The sequence below is a fragment of the Podarcis liolepis genome (assembly GCF_965112155.1).
Source record: "Podarcis liolepis genome assembly, chromosome: 8".
Lineage (NCBI taxonomy): Eukaryota > Metazoa > Chordata > Lepidosauria > Squamata > Lacertidae > Podarcis > Podarcis liolepis.
Genome location: NC_139560.1, coordinates 58,712,125 through 58,729,779, shown reverse-complemented (window position 1 = coordinate 58,729,779; position 17,655 = coordinate 58,712,125). Strand labels below are relative to the sequence as shown.

At 43.2% G+C, this 17,655-nt stretch overlaps 1 long non-coding RNA gene across 5 annotated transcripts in view; it reads left to right on the top strand.

Annotated features, from left to right (window-relative positions):
• The window catches only part of LOC310714004, a 338,331-nt gene that overhangs the window by 266,931 nt on the left and 53,745 nt on the right, over window positions 1-17,655 (top strand). Inside the window, exon 6 of one of the 5 annotated variants that reach the window (XR_014529499.1) lies at window positions 15,009-15,109. The exons of the other annotated variants lie outside the window; for them this stretch is intronic. This is a non-coding gene — a long non-coding RNA (uncharacterized lncRNA). The remainder of the gene's footprint in view (window positions 1-15,008; window positions 15,110-17,655) is intronic. 5 annotated transcript variants of the gene reach the window in all.

The following is a 17,655-nucleotide window of genomic DNA, read 5'->3' as shown; positions in this document are numbered from 1 at the left end:
ATGCTTCAGATATAATAAGGCATGCCTAGTACCATCACTATCTGTTTTTAGTGACAAAAAGACAAAAACATCTTTTTTCACCTTAGCTTGCTTTTGGAAGTTAATTTTGAGACTAAAGTGTGAGCGTGGCTTCTTCCTCTATTCGTCTTTTTAGTGGGTTGGGTTGAGTTGGATCAGCCCTTTTACACATGTTATTGTTGAGCAGTTTAGCTTGGATTTTTGTTTTCTTGTTTTGTTTTACTTTTGTTTGTATACTTGTTTTTAGTGTTAGTCACTTTGTGGGGGGGGGGATAGACTAATAAAGAACCACAAGTACATTAACAAGGACTAACACCTTGAATTGGGCCCAGAAATAAATCTGAAGTCAGTGCAAATTGAGCAAGAACAGTGTAGTATATGGCAAGAAAAGCAGATGCTAGAAAGAAATCAATGAGGTATTTGTGGGGTTTATACCCAACTTGCTGTGGAACTCACTGAAACTGTGCTGGAAAAGGCACAATAGTAGGCAAAAACATTTTGGAAGGGTGATTACTACTACTACTACTACTACTACTACTACTACTACTACTATTACAGATAGGTAGCCGTGTTGGTCTGCCATAGTCAAAATAAAAAAATTCCTTCCAGTAGCACCTTAAAGACCAACTAAGTTAGTTCTTGGTATGAGCTTTCGTGTGCATGCACACTTCTTCAGATACACTGAAACTACTACTACTACTATTATTATACTACTACTACTATTATTATTATCATTTGGCAACCCTAGTCATTCAGAATTCTGTTTCTGGATCCTGCCCTCAGGAAATGATTTGTGTTGCATGTTACATTGCGCTACAGCAAATAACACAACTGCCACTTTAATATTTGAACTTTTAAATTATATTTCATTGCCAGATGTGAAACTTTATTAAGATGTTGTACTCCTTTCCCCCCTCCCCGTCCCTTCCTGCATCCTTAATGTGCAGGAGCCATCTGTGCGCATATATCAGCCAGCAACACCTCTCATCCAGTTTCCAAATCTTCTTTCCCAGTACGTATGAAAGAGCTTTGGAAATCAAATGAATAAGCAATCGTTTTAATTAATGTCCAGAGCTTCAGATAGTTTAATGAATATTTCCACCTGGACCTACGTAATGGGGATACACAGAACTCTGTGAATCCGTAGTGATTTCGTAACTGCTTGCGCAGGTAGGTGAAACTCTGGACCTGTCAGCAAAAGCTAGTGGGCCAAGAGAGTTGATGTCTTGGGTTAAACCCTAGAACAGGAGGTGGCATTGGAAGGTACAGCCACAGCCACACTGTACATGTCAAGCAGTGTCATACCACTTCCCCCCCTCTTCTCCCCTTGACTTCAGTGGAAGGGAAATTAATGACATCAGCTCCAGGGCTAAATCTGTGGGCATGTCTAGGTAACAAGATGTCTTTAGATCCAAGGGTGCCCTATCCTTTCCTTGGCATGGTTGCATAGCTGACACAACAAGCAAGCATCTAATCCCACATTTGGGCCTTTTCCAAGGCAACTGTGGCCCATCAACCTCAGGGTTGCCTACACTGACTGGCAGGAGCTTTCCCAGCTTTCAGATGTGGATCTCCCCTACCTGCAGATGATGGGCTTGAACCAGGGGCATTGTGTGTGCAAAGCATATGCTCTATTACTGAGCTCTTCCCCATACAGTTTGGGAAGGAAGTAGATATGATGTTGGCGTGAGCCTAAAACCAGCCCTTCCCCTGCCAAACTGAATACAGCAATGTCCGATGCATGAACAGAGCTGAGGTGTCTTCCCATTTATGATCTCCCACGCATCACCTTTACACAATTGTTTATCATAGGACAGAAGATTAATAATCTGTGCCTTTATTTTGGATTCATCCCTGATTTGCTTACTTTGTCAGTAAGGCTGGTTTTCCACATAGCTTTCAGAATATAAAATAATTTGAACTGAATGAAGGTCAGGAACTGGTTTTAAAGAACCCTACATGTAAGCAGTAGGAAATATACCTTGAGTTATACCGACCTTTTTACTCTGATTTTATCTAAAACAACTCCAGCTGTGTCATGTCTGCTTCTTCCATTCTAATTGCTCACCATAATCTCTGAGATCTGGGTCTTTCATAAAAAATGAATGTGGGGGGACTGGTTTGATTTATGTGTGTACGTGTGTGTGTTGGTAAATAAAGCAAGTAGCTGTTTCCTCCCCTCACCCCTCTCCACATAAAGGATCTTGACATTTTAAAAGTATCTTTTCAAAACGATTGTCACAGAATGGACAGATAAAGAATAAATAAATACTTTGCTGCTGTACACAAAGGTCAGTGCGACAACTCAAGGGAAAAAAACCCAAGCGAAGGAAATACAGTGGTATGCTGATTATTATTATTATTATTATTATTATTATTATTATTATTATTAAAGAGGTTGAGAAATTATTCAGATTTTTCTTGCCTTTTTGGTACTGAAGTGTGTCTCATATACCATGCTGCAAACCAAAGAGGTAAATTACTAAAGTACAAAGTTAAACCGAGAACTAGATCTTAATTCATTAACATTAAAAGTAGCCTGTTGGTCATTCCTGGGACACAAATCAAAGATTGAAGGCAGGCGTCATATGTACAAGGGATTTAACCAAGTGCAAGAGCTTTTGCGTTCACTACAAGGGAAGGAGAGTTCCACATTCCTAAACAAGCAGAGGCTTTGACCATTCAGCCAGCACAAAATGTCAGTGCAGTGTTTCACTCTTATGGCAATGTTTGCTGGACCCTGTTTGGCTGGGAACTCCTCTAGCCAAACCATTTCAGGCCCTGAAACTGTAGTCACTAGGGAAGAACGTCCATTTGGGCCAAATTAAGTGAGATCTTTGTTTGCACAGCATTTGAGAGGAGGAGTGTGCTCTAGAACAGATGGTCATGGAATTGTGCAGACGGGAAGCATCTGGAAATGTAATCTTAAGTGGTGTCCAGAACCTGGTGTGAGGTGTAAGTGTTGCAGAACTGACTGGGAACGGGCTTCCCACAAACATCTGGCTAGCCACTGTGAGAACAGGATGCTGAACTAGATGGGTCACTGGCCTGATCCAGCAGAGCTTTTCTTGTCTTCTAAGCTGCTTGTCCCCTTGTCACAGCCTTGACTTGATAAGTGCTAAAAGTTAGTAATAGATCTTTCCTACCATGTTCTTAGCTCTGATCTCCTTTTCTTAAGGCAGTGTTCCAGTGACAAGGGTGGTGGTTTAATGGAAAACCTGTTAAAGACACTATTAAGCTCTTCATCCATTGAGTGCAGAGACTCCAAAGACTTCCATCACCTCTTTCTGCTGCAAGGTTGGAGAACCTGTGACTCCCATCAGCCACAGTCAGTATGGTCAAGGCCACCGACAATGTTAGCCGAAGTTACAAAGAAGCCAGTGCTCCAACCTCCTTGCCCCTTGCTGATTTCAGCTAACCAGTCTTCTAACTGCATTGTGCGAAAAACCCAAACTAAACAAGCAGGGGGAAAACAAGTGAGACTCCCCTATGGATGAAAAGGCAAAAACATTGGGTTTATTGAATAAAGTTCAGTAGAGCAATTACGGTAACTCTCTGGTGGCGCTGGAGGGATTACTTTCAGAGGTATGGGAGTTTTAAAAGCTAGATGGCCAGTCTAGGAATTCAGAATGAGGAAAAAGGAACAGGGTTTTGGAACTGTACATGCTCTGTAGCTCCAGGTGGATGCATACCCTCTACCCAATCTAGCCCAAATATCCTGATAACTGTTTAGTATTCTCCCTCCCCCAGCTATCATGGAATCAGTTGCTCAAGTTTCTTTCACCCCCTTTGTTATCTTGAATACAGGCTGCCAGCGCATGCCCAGAGAGACGTTAGTCCTGTGGTTGGGTTGGTACTGATCTTGGTGTGTTCTTCCAGACTGAGGTCACACTTATAGGAAACCGGCTGGATAAGTGCTGTTCCCTTCAGTTCCGAGGCAATTTGGCATCTTGGGCTTTGACATACGTCTACAGGCAATTTTGTTTTGAAGTGTTGGAATACCAAGTCCTGTGATTAAGTTAGCATTGCCTGTTGCATCTTTCTAGTAGCAGAATGTTCTTTTCTAAGCTAAACGTTCATCCCAGGTGCAGGAGGAGCCCAGGAAGAACAGTTGCAAGTTAACAATGAACCACACCAGAAATGCCATCTGATGCAGGGGTAGCGCAAGCATCTAGGTAAAGGCCGAAATCAATGTGTCTGTGTCCAGGCAGGGATGCACAAGTCAGAGAGCTGGTACCAACCCATTGTCCTGGAACTCTTTGCCTGGAACTAAAGGCTTTTGAGCCTGATCCTTCAGAGCACAGCTGCAGGCCATGTGGTTGCCTGAGGATTTGATCCACTCACAAGGAGTAGCATACTCATGAGCAGGCAACCCCAAACTTGGCCCTCCAGATGTTTTGGGACTACAGTTCCCATCATCCCTGACCACTGGTCCTGTTAGCTAGGGATGATGGGAGTTATAGTCCCAAAACATCTGAAGGGCTGAGTTTGGGCATGCCTGCTCATGAGCATCCATTTACTCCTGAGGAGCACTTGTTTCTCATATGGGCACTTTGTTATCTGGTAGCTGACTGAGCTTGCACCTTTAAGTGCCTGTGCTCCCTAGGACTTTTGGGTGCTGAGCTGCCACCTTCAGTTCTCTAAAGGTGCTACCTGTGTTTTGAGAAGGAGGTTGGGTTGCCATGCTCTCTGAGGTGCCCAGATCCCCCTGTTCTGGCTGTTGGTGCCTTGCCAAGGGCTGCTGTTCTGTGATGTTTACTTTGGTGAGGAATCAAAAGAGGATTCCTCTCAGTGTGGGCACAACAATACATGATTAAGTAATCATGTAATCGTAATACATGATTAAGTACATTAAGGACTGGCATGCTTTGAAAAGCAGAGGTACATTAAATTAGAAATGTAGCAGCAGTTTATATGGAAAAAGAAAAAAGATAAAGAAAAAAACATTTGTACTTAGAAGTTTGACTGGAGGCAATAAAGGTCTCTTATAAGACAAGAACATATATGAGTACATGCACACTAAAAACATACCTAACTTATTAAAGTGCATAACAACTGGCTTATTGTGCAGTGTGAAGTTGGAACCAGCTTGAAGTCAGAAGGAGAAGCCTAATCAATTTCTTCTGGTTTTTCAAGTGTTGACAGATATGAGAATGGGCTATTCCTCCAAGTGCAGTAGCTGTGTGGTCCAGGGTTCCCTGATCCTTTTGTTAGCAAAGAATAATCACTGCAAAGTACGCATAGGGTGGCCCTTCAAAATGGTAATTGAGATTCCCTGAGTCCATAATTGCTGTCTAAGGCAAGAATGTCTCTGCATATGAGGAGACACGGAAATGATAGAAACCACAGTGTCCTTTTTAGCAAGAGCATAACCCAGAGCTAGCTACTCTTTTAAAGGTCAATGGCATTAAATAGGATTGCTGCTTAACAGTTTTGAGTTTAAAAATTCATTAAATAAGTGTCGACGTCTTCAGCCACTGCTCTAATGAATGTTTTTGCATCTCATCAAAGCAGGGTTTGTTCACCTTCACAATCTTCTTATACATTTCATATTTCCTCTGTATAGACCTTGGATGGGGAGGCCTGCAACGTTGAAAGCGTGACGCTGTGGAGGGAACGCAATAGTATTGTTATTATCATTGCCAGTAAAGTAGATACCTAATGGTAATCATGGACTAGGTTGACTGGGGGTAGATTGGTGCAGAGTAACCATTTTGTATATGTGTTGGTCTTTAAGGATTCATTTTAAGTATTTAGGATGTTCTTTTTTCCAAACAGCTCACTAAATCCCTAGGGATCATCCCTTCCACTATCTTGAAAATATATCAGGTCATTAACTATGTTATTCATTCCAAATCCTTGTTAACCCTCTTCTTTAGCACAGTCCCACTCCAATCATACATATCAAAATGCATGTGTGCAATGTTTGTTTCAGAAACCTCATGGAAAACCTCACTTAGGATCCAACCTAAGTCCCTTCCCACCCCCTTTTCAGGGTTTGCACCAGCTTAATATCTGTTGAATGGTTACTTTAAATGTAAAGGTTCATCATTGTTCCACTCCATGTGTATGTCTTTAAGGGGCCAGAGCAAGGGCCAGAGCAAGATAACGAGACCCAGCTTTACAGCTGTGAAACATAGCAGGTGCTGCTGAGTTGTATTTGATTAAGGTGTGTCAGCATCTGGCTAGAGTATATAAGGAGCAGCACCTAGCTCTCCCATTACCCTGGGGGATGAGTTGGTGGTTGGGTCATGTTTGTTTGTTAATATATTTAGTGTTAATGGAGTTTTTGTTTTTCTTATTAAAACCTTCTTTAAGTTATTTTTGAGTCCTTTCCTTTTAATGCATGATCTCCCCAGCAAGCTCTCTGCAGCGTCACTATACTGCAAAAAGGCCAACATCTTTGGTTATGGGCCCAGCTGCTGAGTGGATGACTGCATATTTTTGGACTCTGAGAAAGGTTTGAAAACTCCTTCTCCTGTTAGCGTAGTTTTTGTGGGTCTGGAAGAGTTCCAGAATGGTTGACCGGGTTCCTGAAGCTGAGAAGGCTCTGGTCTTCCCACAGCTAACAGATGAGAACTATAGTTTATGGTCTTTTCGGGTGGAGGCGCTTTTGACCTCTAGAGAAGTATGGACCTATGTAACTGATGACCCTCCTAACCCTGTAACTAATGCTTGGTCGAAAGGAGATGCAAAAGCCAGGGCGATAATTAATTTGGCAGTCAGCGACCAGCAAGTAGTCTATATAAGAAATAAGAAAACTGCCAAAGAAATGTGGGACAGTCTTGCAGCAGTGCATGTTAGAAAAGAGTCAGCGTCTGCATTGACGTTTTTCAAGCAGTTGTACCAGACGAAGTTGCAGCCTGGTGGTGATTTGGCAGCACACTTGAGACGTCTGGAGGCAATACGCGGTGAATTAATTCAAAGGGACATGGAGATACCTGATATTCAGTATGTTTTTATCATCCTTTGTTCCCTTAATGAGGACTTTGATGGTATAACTAGCCAGATATCTGCTGTTCCACCAGCACAATTAACTGTGGAAGGGGTAACGGCAAGATTAATGGGCGAGTTGGATAGAAGGGAGGCTTGTGCCATAAGCACTCCTGTTTCCAGAAAGAATGAGGAACGCCATATGCAAACCTGTGATGATACAACTGCATTTAGAGCTGCAAAGCGTTGTTGGTTCTGCAATAAGCAAGGACATTTTGCAAGGGACTGCAGATCCAAAAGAAAGCAAAGTACTCCCAAGCCTGTTTCTGTTCGTCAATCACGGTCGTTAGCCCAGCAGCCGGCATCGTACCGTAAAGACAGAAACGAGCCGCGAGCTTTTCATGCTCGGACTAAAGATCGTAAAAGAATTAAAGGTGCCAAGTGGAAGTCTTTTGTTATCGACTCAGGTGCATCCCAGCACGTCTGCAACAATCGAAGCTTGTTTATTTCTTTCGAAGAGGAAATTGGTAATGTACATTTAGCCAATTCACAAGTCTTGCAGTCGCTTGGCAGGGGTACTGTTAAACTTGACTCTTTAAACATTACAATAGCGAACTGCATTTATTGCCCGTCAATGGACAATTTATTATCAGTAAGGTGCTTTGCTCATCAAGGGATAACTGTGCGTTTCTTAAAGTCAATGTGTGAGTTTTTTTGAGGGGAACAAACGTCTATTGTATGCCCGGGAATCTGATGGTTTATATAGACTGTATTTTCGAACCTACTCCCAATTGCCTATAAATTGCAGAGCAGCACAGTCAAGCCAGGGGTTGAGGAATGTAAGACCACATTCTGGGTGTGTCCACATGGCGCACAGAATTCTGGGACACCTGAATTTTGCTGATGTAATTAAGACAAGGAATATTGTTAATGGCCTTAACTTAAAACCATGCAAATTCTTTATGCAGTGTCTATCCTGTTGCAAGAATAAGATTAAGGTTGCACGCAAGGGTAGGTGCTCAGATAGGAAAGTAACTGAGCCATTTGAGCGTGTACATTGTGATTTAGTTGGGCCACTCCCACCCTCATTAGGAGGTTCAAAGTACTGGCTTACTCTGATAGACCAGTATAGTAGATATTGTTGGACTTATGCAATAGCTGAGAAGTCCCAGGCATTTGAGAAGTACAAGGTTTTTTGCAACTGGGTAAAAACGCACTTTAACAAACCAATTAAGAACCTGTTTTCTGACCGGGGCGGGGAATTTGTTTCTGAGGATTTTGAGAAATTCCTGGAAGCGCAGGGGACTACTCATGAGTTATCTTGCCCCCGAAGTCCCTGGCAAAATGGGCTTGTTGAAGTTGTGCAGCGTGACCTGCAGGCAGGGGTTAAAACTTATCTGCACGATGCTAATCTGCCCAAAGACTTTTGGGCTGAAGCGCTCCATGCCTTTTGTTATGTTAGAAATCGCAGTTATCATTCTGGTTTAGATGTCACCCCCTATGAGAAGCTGTTTAAAAAACGCCCTAATCTGAAATACCTACGTATTTGGGGTTCAGATGTAATTATGCATTATCCTGCTAAGCAGAAATTGGGTGAACGTAGTGTTCAGGGAAAATTAATGGGCTACCAGCAGGGGGCGTACAGGTTTTACATACCAGCAACTGGCAAATTTCATATTACCAGAAGCATGATACAAACTGTAAATTGGAATGGGGTTGCTATTTTCCAAGATACTGATGGTATAAATGATACTGAGGAAGAAGAGGAAGCAGCAGCAGCAGCAGCAGGAGAAAATGGTGATTCTGAATTAATGGGGAAAGACAAAAAGCCTGTTGGATCTGATAATTTGTTTGATTTAAAGTCACAGGCACCTGAGGGGAGGTTAGATTCTCTTGAGTTTTCTGACCATGAGCTTAGCCTACAGGCACCTCTTCAGTCTGACAATGATGATTTACAACCTGAAACTAGTAGTTCACTTAGTCCCATTAAGTCTGAGGAGTCTGACTCTCCTTCCGGACTGAGACGTTCAGATAGAAAGAGGCAGAAGCCACAACGTTTTGCAGATGAACATTTTAATACTGTGTATGCCAATAAGGTGGTTTTTGAGCCAAAAAGCTACAGTGATGTTCAGAATTTACCTAAGCACCAAGCTGTAAATTGGTATAAAGCTATGAACTCTGAGATAGCTTCTTTAAAAGAGCATAACTTGGTCTCTTGTACCACAAACCCCAGATATGAGACTTATTGATTCAAAATGGGTTTATAGTTAAAATGAATGACAAAAATGAAGTTGTAAGGTACAAAGCAAGACTAGTTGCTAAGGGTTTTCAACAAATTCCAGGCGAAGATTATGATTTGTGCTATTCGCCAAGTGTAAAATATGAAACAGTTAAGCTTTTGTTAAAAGATGCATCACAATGTGGAAAAGCCCACTATGCAATGTTTCTCAGCTCTTAAGAGAGTGGTAATGTACCTTAAACATACCAAACATTATAGGTTGCAGTTTACAAGAAGCACTTCCAAAGGTTACACATGAAAAACATGTACAAAGTATGTTTTATGTTTTTGTTCCACAATGATGAACCGCAGGGGAAATGTTGAATGGTTACTTTAAATGTAAAGGTTCATCATTGTTCCACTCCATGTGTATGTCTTTAAGGGGCCAGAGCAAGGGCCAGAGCAAGATAACGAGACCCAGCTTTACAGCTGTGAAACATAGCAGGTGCTGCTGAGTTGTATTTGATTAAGGTGTGTCAGCATCTGGCTAGAGTATATAAGGAGCAGCACCTAGCTCTCCCATTACCCTGGGGGATGAGTTGGTGGTTGGGTCATGTTTGTTTGTTAATATATTTAGTGTTAATGGAGTTTTTGTTTTTCTTATTAAAACCTTCTTTAAGTTATTTTTGAGTCCTTTCCTTTTAATGCATGATCTCCCCAGCAAGCTCTCTGCAGCGTCACTATACTGCAAAAAGCCAACAATATCCACCAGGCTCAGCTCAGCCAATTGGCAGGATGGTGGAGATAGGTTGGCGTGTCTCTGTCTGAGCTGAGGATGGGGAGTCTTGGTAGTGTAGCCTGGTGGTGCTGGGAACCTTCTGGCTCAACCAGAGATCTGGTAGATCTTACCCTCACTCATCTCAGCAGATCTTGCTGTAGGATTGCTCCCTTAATAGTTTATCAACATGTAATACCACATGCTTTTTGGACAGCATTTCACACTGTGTGCCGTGAGGTAGGGTTTCCTAACAGACACCAGGCTTCCCCCTATATCCTTGCCCTAAGAGCAGGGATAGGGAACTTGTAGCATCTCAGATATTACTGGACTGCAACCCCCACACTGGCTGGGGCTGATAGAGTTTGGAAAGCCCTAGTTCTTCTCCCCTAAAATATGCCTTTTATTGCTTTTCGTTTCAACACATCACTTCCACACAGTGATCAGCAGAAGTCATTTTATGAGCAATGACCTCCCCCAAGCACATGTTCAAAATATTTTGACTTTTGAAAACTATTGGGTGGCATCCAATTCACTCGTTCTCTTATCACAAGGACTTTGGCTGCACATTGGGACTTTCCTTCCTTCTCCCCCCCCCCCAACATCTGTTCTGGGTCTCTCCCCCCACTTGGGCAGCCTTCTGGAGTAGATTTGGGACATCCACAAGTTCTGTTCCACAAACAGAAATCCTAATAGAATGAGTGCATTGGATAATGCTCTGTGTTTTGCATTTGTGACGTCTACAAAATGCGAATGTTACATCACCCTTTGGCAGAGGCATAGCGTGGTGGGGCAGGGGGGCATGGCTCCAGGCACACATTTTTGAAGGGGTGCATGGCCCCAGGACAGGCATAGAGCCCTGGCAGCTGAGGCACGGTGGCAGGTGGGTTTGTCTAGCAAGCAGATGGATGGAGGCAGCGGGTGAGGAGCCCATTGGAGGCAAGCTCCATTCACCCTCCACGTGGGCTCCATGTGCCCACCTGGCACACGCATCCACCCCAGCTGCCCAGTACACCAAGGGGGCGCAACATTTGCCCCGCCCCAGGCTCCAGCAACCCGTGCTATGCCACTGCCCTTCACTGTAGAAATCAGTATGTGGTTTACGTCATCAGGCATGAGGTGGGAAATAAACTTTCTGACTGCTGGCTTTCTGTTTGGTTGATGTGAGGGTAGAATTCAAACAAGCAATCCTCACTGAGGCAGCCCTGCTGTGCAACAAAATTGTAGAATATGAGCACCTGCATGCTTGAATTGCCCAACCCCAAACAGAATTAGGCAGGCCGTCCTCTTATGTTGGATTATGGCCATGGAGTATAATTGGACTCTGTCTCCTCCTCAGGATTTCTCTCTGTCTTTTCCTCACCCCCGCTCTCCTAGCAAAGGAGGTCTAGTCAAAAGGGAGAGAGGATACACTGAGAGGCCCTGAATGATTGAACTTTTCTTACCACTCTTTTGAGCTATGAGACAGGCAGTGTGTTTAAAAATAGACCTACAGCCCTCCTTCCTGTGTAGCGCTTTTCACAGCAATTTGTTCTGAAGGATGAAGTCATGCTTGGAGCTTGCTGGTGACTAGATGGGCTGTTTCCAACAGAGTGTGCAAAAGTACAGACTGCAAGCTAAAAAGAGATGGCTGGGGGTTTGCAAGCCCCCATACCCAAAGGCTAGCCGAAAAGAGGGAAGGGATAGATAAATACTTAAAACGCTTTCAGAAATGAGAAACATGAAAGGAAGATTTATGGATTTCTACATTTGTGAAACCATCTGGAGAACTGGGGTTTGCACAGAGTTTGGTTTTTGTTGGTTCAGGATCTGGAGGTGTGTGTGTGTGTGTGTGTGTGTGTGTGTGTGTGTGTGTGTGTATATATATATATATATATATATACTAGAAATCCGAAGAGCCACCATCTTATGTGATCTCTTGTTCCTACGCAACTGCCGAGACAACAACTTAATTCCCACATGCTTCCAACTTAAATTCCACTCTAAAACCCCAGCTACCGAAAGGATCCTGAAACGAACTGAACTATCCCTAATCAGAAACGAACTACATAAGAAAAGATACCTACTAAACCAAACCAACAAAGATCTGCTCACTCTTCACCTCAAACTCTGTAACAAAATCCACCCTGCACTCTGGGACAAATGCAAACAACTAGCCGTCTGGAGAGCTGAAACTGAGACCTCACATAAGACAGACACACACACCAACAAACTCCACAAACTAGAGAGACGCCAGAAGCCCAGCCACCCTCCACAACAACCCATGAAACAAACAGTTCATAACATATCAGACAGGATCCTCACCTCAACTGAAACCAAAGTACTCTCCAAAGGTTTCAACTTTGCAGTTACCCCGAGACGCATCCCCACGGAAAACATCATATGCGGAGTCGAAGCTAGCCTAACCAAAATCAACCCAGATGAAGCCAATAAAATCAGACTTGAAGTCACCAACATCCTCTGCTCCAGCAAACCACCCAGAAGCAATTTACACAAAGAAGAACAGAAAGCACTCACCAACCTGAGGAAAGACAACAACATAATCATTCTCCCAGCAGACAAAGGTAATGCCACTGTTGTGATGAACACATCGGACTACCAAGCAAAACTATCAAATCTACTCCAAGACCCTACCTACCAACCTATAAAAACAGATCCCACCACCTATCTGGAAAAAACCACCAAATCCAAAATAAAAGCCTCTCCTATTAGTGAAGAAATCCAGCTAAGAATCATCCCCAGAGAAAAATCATCCAGATGCCCCAAACTCTACGGCCTCCCCAAGATACACAAAGAAGGAACACCACTCAGACCAATAGTCAGCTCCATAGGCTCACCTCTACAAAATCTCGCTAAATTTCTCGCTAAGCAACTTCAGCCCTATGCAGAATCCATCTCTTCACACGTTACAAACTCCTTCCAGTTCATAGAAACAATAAAGAAGCAAAACCTACATCCCGATGACCTACTTGTGAGCTTCGATGTTGTATCTCTCTTCACACAAGTGCCCATTAATGAAGCCTTGACAGCCATTCAAAACAAATACAATCCCCCCGAATACATCCTGGACCTGACCAACCACTGCCTAACCAACACGTACTTCATCCACAATGGACAAAGATACAAACAGATAGAAGGAGCACCTATGGGATCACCCCTCTCACCGGTCATCGCAAATCTGTACATGGAACACTTTGAAACCAATGCTTTAGACAAGTCAGAACACAAACCCAAACTTTGGCTCAGATATGTTGACGACACCTTTGTAATTTGGCCACACGGGAAAGAAAAACTAGATAGCTTCCTCACACATCTCAACAGCCTACACCCCAAAATACAATTCACTATGGAAATAGAAGCCAACAACCAGCTTCCCTTCCTTGACGTCCTAATCTACAAAAAACCTGATGGCTCCCTAGGACACACTATCTACCGGAAAAAAACACACACCAACCGCTACTTACATGCTCAATCACACCACCACCCTGCACAAATAAACTCCGTAGCCAAGACCCTCATCTCCAGAACCAAACGCCTGGCTGACAAAGACCACTTGACAACTGAGTTACAGAATCTCTCAAATGTGTTAATCGCCAATGGATACCAGCAAAACAGGGTTAGGAAGCTAATCCAAAAAGAAACACCCCCCAAAAACCAAGACACGGAAGAAAACAATGGCATGGCCCTCCTTCCTTATATCAAGGGCACTACAGATAAAATTAGCAAAATCCTCCATAAACACAATATCAAAACAGCCTTTTGCACCAACCAAAAAATAGCCAATATCCTCAGAAACCCCAAAGATAAAATCCAGTTGGAAAACCAAGGGGTCTATGAAATACCCTGCAAAGTCTGCCCAGCCACGTACATTGGACAAACAAACAGACGAATAAATGCACGTATCGCAGAACACAAGAATGCCGTCAAAAAAGAAGAAAAATCTTCCTCTCTTTTCCAACACATGAAAGAAACAGGACACGAAATTAATTTTGCAGATTCCAAATTGCTCTTTAACATGGAACATCACCACAAGAGAATAATCATGGAAGCCATCGAGATAGAGAAACACCCTCACAACATGAACAAGCGTGACGACACGTCCCGCCTGCCAGACATCTGGAAATTAGCCCTCCCCACAAAAACCGACACCAGATCCAGAGGCACACAGAACGCCACCACCAATCAACCACACCAGACCCAAACCCAGACCCTCTCCACAGATAAATTACAGACACCATCCAGTAACCAAACCATAGTGGCAACTCCGGATGCTGCACCCCCCTGCAATCCCTACACAGATCTGGCTGGCACAGGGCACAAAACCACAGCTCGCCCCTATACACGAAGCCAAGCCAAAGCACAACTAAGTGCAGTACAGCCATCTTCCCAGAAAAACTCTTCACAAATTCAAGAGGTCAAGACACGAAGGCTTTAGCAACTAATCCACACCTAATGACCCACCTAAGTGGTACTCAGAATATCACTCAAGAAATCACTCAAGATATCCCTCAAGTAATTAAGGAACAAAAGAAGAAAAGAACACTAGCCTGGGAACTTCCCCTCTGCCCAGAACTTTTGAGGCAATACACCACACCCCTCTACAGTATTTATAGGAACTCAAACACTGAGATCCCGCTCTGTTCCAGTAACAAGAAGCCGAAAGCACCAGCCTGAAGATGACGAGTGAGACCTCGTCGAAACGTCGCCTAGACACCCCAACTTTTACACGGGAAGACACCCGAGGACACCAAAACCTGCATTCCTGTACCCGTGAAAATCTACGAAAACATATATATATATATATATATATATATATATATATATATATGGATTTTGCAAATGCATCGATCTTTCTGTGCTGCTTACTCTGTGGCTTGTGAGAATTTAAACATGAAAGAAGAAAAACAACAGCCCAATCCCTTCAGGATTTGTTAGTTACTCTAAGGGGTCCAGCTCTGAGAAAATACCCCTAAAACAATATCTATTCTCTTGTTAACTCATAGAAGCACAATGTCATTCTTGTTGTGTTTGGACAGTTGGTGACCTTTGACTCCCCCATTCCAGAAAATTGCTTTCGGCTGAGAGAGAGGCTGCAAAGAGCTTTCAAGGCCTGGACTTTGGTTCATGGTCTCGAGCCAGGCAAACCATCCCTTTTCACCCGCCAGGTCTGTATACTTTCAAATCTATATATATATCGCTCTGGCGAACGAGACAGATCAAAAGGCCCCCCTCTTAAACAGGTTTCAAAAATGCACATCCGCATTGCGGGAAAGGAGGACTGTATGGAAATCAATAATATCACATTCAAGCAGCCTCTGCGACTTTGACTTCAAAGTGACTCCCGACGTGTGTTCTCAATTTCAAAAGAAAATGGGGGCTAGAAAAGAGAGAAATGGGCGCAAATGCCTCTCTCCCCTCAGTTCTGTTTGTAAGCCAGCTGGGTTCTAGGATGTCCCTTTACTGTTTTGTGAGGGAGACCCTGCTGGGCCGCATCTTGGGGGCCGGTTTGTTAATTGCCTGCACCTGTGACTATCACCAAAGACAAGGTTGCCAGGAGTTGCAAACAGCCCACCGGCTCTTCCTGCTTTTGGAATGCAAATGATTCTGACTTTTATGAGGGAAGAGGCAAAGAACAAGTGCAGAAAGGGCAGCCAGCCTCCAGAGGTGTCTTTTGCTGTTTGGCTTCTTGTTTGCGTTGGAGCCTTATAGCAAGATCCTAATTTTAATGAGATCCTCATTTTTATTTCTTTGGCCCTGGATCTGACAAGTCATACTCTTCAGTAGCTCCATTGAAATAAATTGACTTAATGTCATGCCAAACTTTTAAGTCCATTCTTTTCAACGGGTCTACTCTTAAGTTTTTATTTTATTTTATTTATTAGTTGATTTTTCAGATTGAAAAGAAGCTCAAAAATGAACATTAAAAGCAATAGTAGAACAACCTAAACACACACAAATGCTATATACTTATTTATTTAAAAAAGGGGCCCTGGTTGTTGTTTGTGCCATCAATTAAGATGGCTGGCTGTTGCTAGAAGCTTTAGGTCTCAACTGTGTTTTCTATTTTAAAAAACAGTTAAGTTCCATTAGTAAGTAGCAGCGTCTGTTCATATTGGAAGCCTGAAGATATATGTATCTAACTCTCTATTGGGGCAACTTCCAGACATTTCCCTCTTTACCAGGCTGGAGCGCTTGTGGAAAGAAGCTGTAAGTGAAAGGTTGTCAACAGCAGGACACGATGGGGCATTTCAGAACTGCACACTCATAGGGTTTCTCACACGTTTCGTTCAGTCAGTGTGCAATCTGTGTATCCAAATAGTTAAGCTGTACACTTATACATGTAAGATTCAACAAGTGTATCGTTGGTGTATTTGTATACACAATAGGTGAGCTGTGCAAATCAATACATATGTACTCCTTCACACAAACACTTGTACATATGTAGAGACAGCTTTTATTTCTGTTCATTGTAATGTATGGACAAGCGGTATGTGTCCCGTTGGCTTCAGCATCCTCATTCCATACCTTGCTTTACCTGTGAACGGGACAGGACTCCATTTAAAGGGATACAAATCTGCCACCACAACATGATTTTGGCCCAAGACCTCCTTTGTTACAACAAATGGCTGTACTGTGTGCCTTCAGACCTGGATCCTCAGGTCTTTTTTCAGATGGTGTGATATACCCTCGGGGGCTATCCATCTACCATTGAAGCATACAGATAACATCACTGCAGAAACCACTTCTGCTTTAAAGGAATTGTTTATCAGCACCCACACAGATAACCTGAGTTGTGGGTATGCTGTGATTCAAAAAGTGGATGTTTTGCTGTGGAGAGGGCTTGCATGGCTTGATTGATTGATTTAGTGGACTTGTATCCTGATTCTCCTGAGATCCTCAAAGTGGCTCACAGATCATGTGAACAGGCTGTGAGGGTTGGATCCAACTTAATCCTTCTCAGAATAGGACCATTGCGATGGGAGGAAAATCAGAATACTAGCTACAACGTTGTGTGGCAGCATGCCAAAAAAAGAAAAGAAAAAAAGAGCTGGAGGAAAACAGTAGCAACTATATCATTATAAGTGGTAAGAGCACAAAAGCCCTAACACTTCTTCTTGTTGTTGTTTAGTCGTTTAGTCGTGTCCGACTCTTCGTGACCCCATGGACCAGAGCACGCCAGGCACTCCTGTCTTCCACTGCCTCCCGCAGTTTGGTTAAACTCATGCTGGTAGCTTCGAGAATACTGCCCAACCATCTCGTCCTCTGTCATCCCCTTCTCCTTGTGCCCTCCATCTTTTCCAACATCAGGGTCTTTTCCAGAGAGTCTTCTCTTCTCATGAGGTGGCCAAAGTATTGGAGCCTCAGCTTCACGATCTGTCCTTCCAGTGAGCACTCAGGGCTGATTTCTTTAAGAATTGAGAGGTTTGATCTTCTTGCAGTCCATGGGACTCTCAAGAGTCTCCTCCAGCACCATAATTCAAAAGCATCAATTCTTCGGCGATCAGCCTTCTTTATGGTCCAGCTCTCACTTACATACATCACTACTGGGAAAACCATGGCTTTAACTATACGAACCTTTGTTGGCAAGGTGATGTCTCTGCTTTCTGCTTTTTAAGATACTGCCCTAACACTTAGCTGGGTACAATCATCACTTGGATGCATTTGCTAAACAAAACCCTGTACAATCAGTGCTAAGAATGGGTAGGAACAG